Genomic DNA, 9668 nt, shown 5'->3' with positions numbered 1-9668 from the left:
AAAAAGCCCGCGGACGGTGGCGGCCTTGGGGGGGGGCCCCCCGCCCTACCGACAGCATCAGTGTCAGCTGTCGGGGGACACCGGTTCCGTCAGGGGGGCACGTGCACTCCCGTGCACCACCTACCAGTCACCTATGTGTACAAAGGCCCTGAGGCAGCTCTCCAAAAATGCCACTGCTTGGTTCTTACTTTCCTTTCCCTTTTCCTGTCTTTGTGTTTAGGTATTTAGCAGAATTTGTAGATTTGTTGGAATCTGACAGGCCACAGGGCGAGCACTTGTGATATGGCTTCAAACGTGTGACCTCTGTGCTGTCAAACATGCGCCTTAGTGCCTGTGCCACCCCAGTCCCCAATCAAAGTCAATGAAATGCAGCATAACAAAAATGTAAAATTAAGAATTGGAATAAAGTATCTATGCTTCATAATAGCATACAGTATGTATAAATATGGTTTTTCTTTTGTATTCATTCATTCTCACCTCTAAAGCTACTAGAACTAGACTTCAGGATGAACCATAGCAGGTCAGGAGGTTATTATTTAGAGACTATGAGCACCCCATGGCACCCTTGATAGGGTATCAAGGCACCCCAGCCTGCCCTGGCCCCTTGGTTGAGTATCACAGAGTAGGGTTAGAAGGGACCTCCAGAGGTCATCTATTCCAACCTCCTGCCTGAGGCAGGATCATCCCTATCCAAACCATCCTATACACACCCATAATCTAAATTATGCATAAGATGACTATCAACACAAAGCAAGACATAACCATAACCTGGCACAGGTAAAGCAAGGGGTTTACAGCAGCCAGTATCCTGCTGTAAAAGGTCATTAATATACCCAGGTAAAAAGACATACCCGCTGCTACAGAGGAAGGCAAAAACACCCACAGTCCATACCAGTTTGACCATGGGGTAAAATTCCTTCTTGCCTGCAAATAGCATGATCAGTCTAACCCCAAGTAGGGGAACAAAGACCTCTAGCCTTAAGTCCAAGAAAAACATTGGCACACTCTCATCAAAATCCCCAGCATGGTTAACTGGTGCCTTCTGAGTCTGGGAGGGCACCAGATCACTGACGGCGGGTGGGGAGGGGGAGCCCCCACAGCTGATCACTGAGCACAGAACCACCAGCAGTGAAACCAGAAGTGCACTTGCGGTTTCGTGGCTGGTGCTTCCAGGGGGTGCACGGCCAATCTTGGGGTGTACATGTGCCCACGTTCACCCCTTACGCATCACCAATGCAAATCAATATGCAATGAACCCCAGCCTTGGCTGCAGCCAACTCCTGGTGCCTCTGACAGAGGCTTAAAACCCAGCCTAAGAAGTAGCAGAAGGAGGAGGGAGGGGTGCAGGCAGGTTAGGATTCCCTCCCAGCTCCATGTGGCACCCGAAGGCCAGACCCCTGGGAAATACCCATAGTAGAAAATAGGCATAGCTGCGCCTAGATCATACCGAACCAGTGGCTGTCCAATCTCTTCCTAAAGCTGTTTGTTTCAGATTAAAGCCATTGGTCCACATTCTGCTCTCTACAGCGAGAGAGAAAAGGTGCTTTCCCTTTTCTCTGAACATGCCTACCTCCTTCAGCCTCTCCTCACGACTTGCTTTCCAAACACTTTACAAACATCCTTGTCACCCACCTCTGGACCCTCTCTGCCTGTCCTTTTTAAAATACAGAGCCCAGACTGCACACAGTACTCTAGATGAGATCTAACCAGTGCCCAGTAGAGGCACGATCACCTCCAGATCACCTCCTTTGTGCCTCTTCATGATCTGGTGCCCCCCCCAGACTCAGGAGGTGATCAGGGGGATCACCTCCTTCGTGCCTCTACTGGAGCATCACCATCAAGCAATTCCAGTAGAGGAAAGAGGAAAAGAAATGCACAAGACTGATGTACAGGCAAAAGTATTTTAGCTATTTAAAAATTGAAAGAGGCAAGTGAAGGAAAAGAATGTCACTTAGGAAGCATACAAAGACAGCATGAACTGAAGGACAGAGAGACAAAAAACGAGTTAGAACTGCCAAGGGGTATTAAAAGACAACTAGAAGTTCTAAAAGTATGACAGTCAGAAAAAATAAGATTGATGGGTCTACTACTCAGTGGAAATGATGATCTATTAAAACAGAAAACAGAGAAGGTAGAACTGAGCAATGCCAATTTTACTTCACACAAAAAATATACTATGGCCAAGAGAATGAATGCTTACAGAAGAGATGGGATGTTGATTGTGATGAGCTAAGAATGCATTATAAGTTGTGAGTAATATGAATTAATTCAAGTCAGTAGGGTCTGAGACAGTGCTGAACAAGCTAGCTGAAAAAAAAAATAAATTCAGAGCTACTGGCAATAATATTGGAAAACTCAAGAATAACAGATGAAGTCTCAAAACTCAGGAGAAGGGCTAACATAGCAGTCATTTTTAGAAGAGGGGATCAAGTTAGTGGTAGCCTGACTCCCACACGTGTGTTACTCAAACAAAATCATAAGACAGGTAGTTTATAAATACATGAAGGATGAAGGGAAAATGATGGGTCACGGATATTTAAGAACAAATTATGCTAATATAGGATAGATAGTGTGGTGGATAACGGGAAGGTCCTGGGTCATAACAGACGTTAGCAAGACTTCAACAGGCCCTCTCACAATCCATCCGCTTACAAAAGCTAAAGAAATATGGGCTTGATAAGACTCCCTTTAAGTGGTTATATAATTAGTTGAATAACTCTAAGTGGATTGAGATCCAACTGACAGGAGGTCCCAAGTGAGGTTTCACGAGGGTCTTTCTAGGTCCAGTGCTGTTGATCATTTTTATCAATGACTTGCGTACAGATAAAATTTGCAGATAAGACAAGCTGAGGACTCTGCAGACATGAGGATAGGACTAAAATTCACAGGAAGGGAAAATTTTCCTTCTTGGCCTGATTTAGTGACCAGCAAAGCCCAGAAGCATAAAATAATCAGACAGCCTCCACTCTGCTCTGTAACATGGGCACTGCAAACATAAGTCCATGCACCTCTCACCCTGACCAGAAAACCCAAACTCCCTTTTCTATCATCCCATCACCTTCATAAACTTAGCCTTGCTCCCTTTCATCTTTCCTAACCAGTCTTGTTGGGGAGCTCTGCTTCATTCTCCTTCTGCTTAGGCAGGGTCTTCTCCAGTTGCCACTTGCTCTGGGTTGCAGAGAGGTCTTTTCGTTGTCCTAAGAAATGCGTGTCCGAGAACTTGCTTTTCTAACTGTTGCTCCTTACATCACGCTACAGACATTGCTACTCCTAATACATTTATGACCAGTGCTTCTCTAATTGCTTCTTGAAAAATTACAGTGAAGGAGATTGAGTTGCAGAATCCCCTTCACCGAAGAAAAGGCTGAATAGGTATCTGTCTCATCTGTTTAGGAACAGTGCGTCCTGCACCTGTGCAGGGGCTTGGAATAGATAACCTCCTGAGATCCCTTCCAATCCTATTTGTCCTACAAAAAGAGCAGGGAGGAAAAAATTCCACTACTTCCTTTTTAATGATAAAAAACAAAGACCTTGAAAGATTTTGTTTACTTTTTTCTAGTTTACTTTCTCACATACACTGTTTTTTCCTAAAGTATTTTAGGAACAACTGGAAAACTGTGCAGGAGAAGAAAGGCAACTGTACTAGCAATCTCTATTGCCTCTATATACTCCATATACAGTGTCAGACCTGCAGACACACACATGCTAAACTTGATAAGGAAGCAAGGATTTGGAGGAGAAATATCTTTTATTCAACAAACGTCATAGTTGGGAGAGGTTTCTAACAAGCTTCTGAGAATAGCTGCAGGGACCTGAAAGGTAACTTGTGCCCAAGAGCTGATCTAAAATCTCTCAAGTACGCAGTTGGTCCAATAAGTGGCATCACCCCAAAAAAAATCCTTTCCTCTCACATTTCCTGGACCATCACAACTATAGCATCACTCCAACACTATCACCTGCAAAACTGCTCTTGTGACATGCAAAGACCAGCTCCTCTGGGGGGGCCTAAGGAGTTGGGGGCCTAAGGAGTTGTCTTTGATATCAGCAATAGATGGGAACATTCTTGTTCTATAGGAGTCATCCAATCTGAGACCCAGTACATAGGGGATGACAGAGTATGCAATTTAATAATGGCTAATTTACATATGCTTTGAGCCAGGCTCATTGCCTTTTTCATCCTTACAGTGTTTGAAACCCTGGAAACTGCAGTCTCTATGGACATGGCCTATATCATAATCCTGAAATCAATAGAAGCAGATCCAATAATTCCTTCAGAAAACTAAGGTTGGGCTGATAAGGTTGAGACTGACATGAGCTAACAAGCGGGCTTTTGGAAGGGGGAAATGCAAGGTATTTACAACTTGTAGATGGATGTTATAGGCAGACAGAGGAGTGTGAAGGATCTATGCAATGTGTGAGGACAGCGTATGTGTGAGAGGAGGTATATACCAGAATGTAGAAAAATTCACACTTCTATTGCACTTAAAAATGTGTACTAGACTTCCGTTTGAAAGCTTCTGCATACCAGCTTGGCAATATACCTTAAACTTGACATAGACACCTAGAAACATACAGTTTCAGTCTGATTATTTGTTTGAGTTTTGTTTCCTCCATTAAAAAACGGTGTATTAAAAGGAATCTCCATATTTGTATTTGGCTCAAGCGTTAAATTACCAAAATAAATGCTTTACAAAGGATTAATAGAAGATGTATGCTATGCGATACCTAACTTTTAGGCGCATGATGCTACAGTGGAATTCAGGGCTACTGGGTGCCTAAGCTCCCTACACAATTTATGGAGAAAATTAAATGCCTCAAAAACCAGCCAAATAAATAAAAACCATGCGCCAAGAAGTACCAGAAGCCTCACACAGTCATCCAGAAGGAATTGCTAAAATCTTACCAGTTTCCAGAGGGTAGGTCCCAGTCCCCTGAACAACTAGAGAACTAGTGGACTGATCCAAAATATACAGGAGAAGAAACATGACTGTCCTAGTAATCTATTACCTCTCTACACCCCATATATAATGTCAGTCCTGCAGATGCACACATGCAAGGATGTTGGGGGGAAATATCTTTTATTGGACAAACTGCATATTGGTAGAAGTTTTTGACAAGCTCTTGGGAATAGCTTCAGGGACCTGAGGAAAGGTGACTTGTCCAGACAGGTACCTCTGTCCACTACAGTTCCAGAGCCTAAAATCTTCCCATGAAGTAGCTCACTCTTCTTTTGAAATCGGGGCGGTGGTTCTGTCGCTACCCAGCTTTTAATAGTCTTGTAATAAGAGTACTCACCAGAGAAGTGGATGAGATGGGATTTGATCTAATGGAAATTAGCCATTTTTAACTAGTTAACATGAAGCTCATGTCTACAATACAAACACGGTAGCACATAATAGTAAAGTTCACTATAAACAGAAGTGAAAGAAACAAACAGCAGCTTGTATAAACAAGGAGCCAATAAATTACATTTTAAACATAACGTTTATTTTTTTAGATCTAACTTGATGTTAGTAGTATGCATAAAGAAATGTGTTTGTTTGCAACATTAGATTTTGCAGTGAAGTGTTTTTTTATAAGAATTTTTTTTTCAAAAATGTACTTAATATATAGTTAATATAACTAAGTTAATGACCAATGACTTAATAATATTACAAGATCTTCAACATGCTAGAGAGTGTTTGAGCTGTGGAAAAAAGTTTTTAAGAAGGCATGAATAAACAAACCAACCAACCAACCACCCACCCACACACAATTTTAAGTACTTCTGAGGAAGTCACCTTTAAGACCTTAGTTCTGTAATGAGTGTCACATAATAAATGTTTTAATACATCAAGTAGGTATGAAATCAGGTAAACTTACACCTAATAAGATGACTATTGTCTTTTGTTTAATAAATAGTGCTTCTAAGTTAGGGATGTAAATATTGTTAAAAAAAATTAGCTGTTTAAAGTTTAATCATACTGGCTAATCTGTAACACATACCTATGTATATACACTGCTTGCCACAGAACAAAATACATGAAGGCAGCAAGTACTCCTGCTGCCAGCCATTGCGCCCTGCTCTGCCCCACCCCTTCAATGGGGCGAAGGCTGGAACAGCTTGCTTCCATTGCTTCCTCTCCCAACCCTGGCCCCAGCACTTTGATTTATGCGGTGTGAACTGCTGGTGGAAGGGGCAGGCAGCGTACAAAGGTGGGCTGGGCTGCCTCAGGGAAGGGTAGTCTGGAAAAGTAGTACCGGTAAAATATGTGATAATTCACACAACATAGTTGGCACATCTATGCGAGATGCTACATTGCCATAGCATTGGCATGTATGAACCATGACACTATCACTACTGTGCCGTAGCTCGTTGTACAGTGCAGTAGGGTTAGAAGTGACCCATGTGGTGCTAGAACTGTGCAATACCAGTGGTTACTGCGCAGTCATTTAATACTTGCTAACGCGAGTTTAGTAACAACTGTGCAGTTGTGTGCATGTGTAGACGTAACCAGTTGGTTATAAATGTTAACTGTAATGCATTAATGATATATCATTTAACTGTTTAACCTTTCACATCCCTATTTCTAATATTACATATAAACAATATTATTTTTGAACTTATTTAATAAATTAATAGTGGTAAAATGTAAAAACCTTGTCAACAGATTTTCAGTATAAGTATAGTAAAACCAGGTGTAATTTTTCCTAAAGCCACATGGCTGTATGGGTTTGGTATACAGAGTGAGTGGGATATCACTACCAAATCAAAACAATAGTGTTTTTTTATACCTATGTAAGAGGTAGAAAACATAAAAGAATCACTTCAATGGTTTGAAAGAAGAAGTAGATTTTAGATGCAAAAGGTGCAGACAGAAGTGCAGCTCCCAGCTGTAACTCAGAATGATTTCTGAAAAGTGTTCTGAGTTACAACCTTACCCCGGACCAAACAGAATTTCACTGCTGGTTCCAGGGGCCACAGGAATGGAGCTGTGGGCAGGGAGCCTGCAGCCAGGTTCCCATAGCAACAGCCAGTGCTCCTGTGTCCAGAATGGGAGGAGGGAAAAAGGCAGCCGAGGGAGCTCATTCCCTCGGGTGAGTGAATTGGAGCCCCGTACTTTGGGGGCAGGGAGGCAGCTGCAATACACTCGCCCCACCCTCCAGGGAGGGCTGAAAAACCCAGACTAAACTCCCTCTGCTCCTTTCCCCACTCCCATTCTGAAAGCAGTGACAGGCTGGGAGCTTCGCAGACACAAGTTACAAAAGATGCTGCATTTTGTAACATCTTTATCTGATACCTCATGCAATAAGGGGTCAGATTTTCACCCAATCGGCCATTTTTTAAGCTGTTTGCAGCCATGCACTTGTGTTTGATCACAGCTATAAACTACTTTCTGTGTCCAGATTCAGCAAAAATTGTCACTTCTGTTTGTCACTTCTAAATAATATCTTTTTTCCTTTCAAAATGATAAAACAATAAATTCCCGAAGTACTTTCCATGAAGTCTATAGAAGTGAATGCAGTTACATTAATTTCACATAAATATACAAATTAATCAGCAATGGTGAAACATTTTTTTTAATTTAATGGATCTGAAAAATCTCTGGGTACTTGAACTAAAAGAAAAAAGTTTTTTTCCTGAAGTATATTCTAGAGAAATAAGATTTCCACCATCAAATCCCAATTTCTTAATTACTCAATTTAAGTTAATATTCTCATACCTTTAGGACTTAAGGCAAGAACCTGATAGAAGAAAACATACATTTTCACTTGCTTTTGAATCACTGGCTCATTTAAATCAAGTCTTTTAGAAGGTTGGAAATCAATGGAATTTTGTTTGTCAAGTCATAAATGAAAAAGATGCAGGAAGATTATTCATTCCTAGTCAAAAGCTGCTACACCTGGAAGCTTTATTTCACACAGATAACAGGTCTTGGACTATATCACGATGACAGAAGGCCAGGGAACTGTTATAAAAGTTCAAAGTGGGAAATTCTTCAGCCTCTTGACATTTTCTTCAGACACTATGTCCAACATCATCTTGTTTAAATAAAGGTGCCTTGGGACAGGGTTCATTTGATAACTTTTTACTGAGCAGCTGGTCCTTCTCCAGACAATTACATCATCAAATATTGATCGGAGCACACAGGTGAATGCAGATAGCACAATGAGAAATTGAAGTGGCAAGCCACAACATTAGTATACTATCCCTCCAGAGTGTTAATTTACATTCCATCTGCCCAGATGCACATACCAGGCATGTAAATTGGGCAAGTGTAGTGCGAATAACCAGAACTTCTTCCCAGCATACTTTGGATTTGGTTCTCTTTCCTGAACCCTCTCATCTCAAAAAGGGAGACCACTGTTTGCAAAAGACTTTAGAATTCTCCTTCGCGCTTAGGCACTGGTTCCTTTTGCAAAATCCCAGGTCTCTCTCTCACCTAGGAACTACTACTTCTTTTGGTTTTTAACCAGACTGTTATGGCTTGCAGTGTCTCCAAACTAAACATTCCTATAAATGATTCATATTAATTGATGAAATCTATCATAAATTACTTCTAATCAACAATGTTTCCAGGACGTTTGAAGAAGCTGAAACATCTTCTACCAATTCTTTCGCCACAGAGAGAAAAAAATCCCTTCCAAAACTTCAGAACATACAGTTTGTGGATCCATAGCACCCCAAAAACACAACTTGTATTATACAGGTAGGGAGGGCGAGACAGTGAAAAGCGGCAAAACACTCCACACCCAAGGCAAAGTTGTTACATTAGTAAGGGTGGAGGGTGGAGGAAAGAAGGTAAGAGGAAGGTCTAGCCAGAGGAATGATGGCTCTCTTCCACATTTACAGATATGTGCTCTCCCCGTTTCTCTCCACTACATTGTTGACCTTACTCAAGTTTCTAATCTAGTGGAACAAGTAATGTATTTTCACTACTACCACAAGGCTGATAATACTCAAGAACACTTAAAACCAGATCACGCAGTCAGTCATTCATAAGTACAAATTCATTAATGCCAGAAAGTTGTTTTTTACCATCACCAGCTTCAAAAAGCCAATGGAAAAGTTCAAAGTAGTGTTAAATGAGTTCATAATACTCAATAAGTATGACAGTTAACATTGCTTGTATTTTAGGAGGAATTTTGGAATCTGCTATTATAGTGGCCTTGGAAATACTTGTGTGTGAACATGAAGTCTGTTACAAACTTGATTGGTACTTGATCCTGACAGTCATATCTTTGCCAATTTATGCATGAAGAGGCTTATAAGTGTACTAGACAATGAAGCTGTCCCGGACAGGGATATCTTAATAAAGGAAAAGAATAGAATAACCCCGGCTAGAGAAGTTTGAAATCAGAGAGGGATGGCTAGGGAAAACCCGTGAAAATCCCAACCTCTGCTTGACCTGGAGAGTTTCTTTAAAGGCAGGGAGTTTTCCCTGCCCAGCAAGAGAAGAGAGGGGGAAAGAAGGATATGTACTTCGAGGAGAGGGCTGTGCAGGTCCAAACACAGTGACTCACCTCCTCAGAGCCCGCAGGAGCTGTGCTGAGCTGCTGGCGGGCCAGAGATGCACGCACAGCTCCAGGGCTTTGGAGGGAGTGGGCTGATTCCCTCAGGCAGCTGCCTGAGGAGCACATGTGTTTGCTTGTGGGGAAGCAAGCCCCGGTATGTATGTGTGCAGCTA

The sequence above is a fragment of the Alligator sinensis genome, unplaced genomic scaffold, assembly GCF_000455745.1.
Source record: "Alligator sinensis unplaced genomic scaffold, ASM45574v1 scaffold1494_1, whole genome shotgun sequence".
Taxonomy (NCBI): domain Eukaryota; kingdom Metazoa; phylum Chordata; order Crocodylia; family Alligatoridae; genus Alligator; species Alligator sinensis.
Note: the sequence above shows the minus strand (reverse complement) of the source record.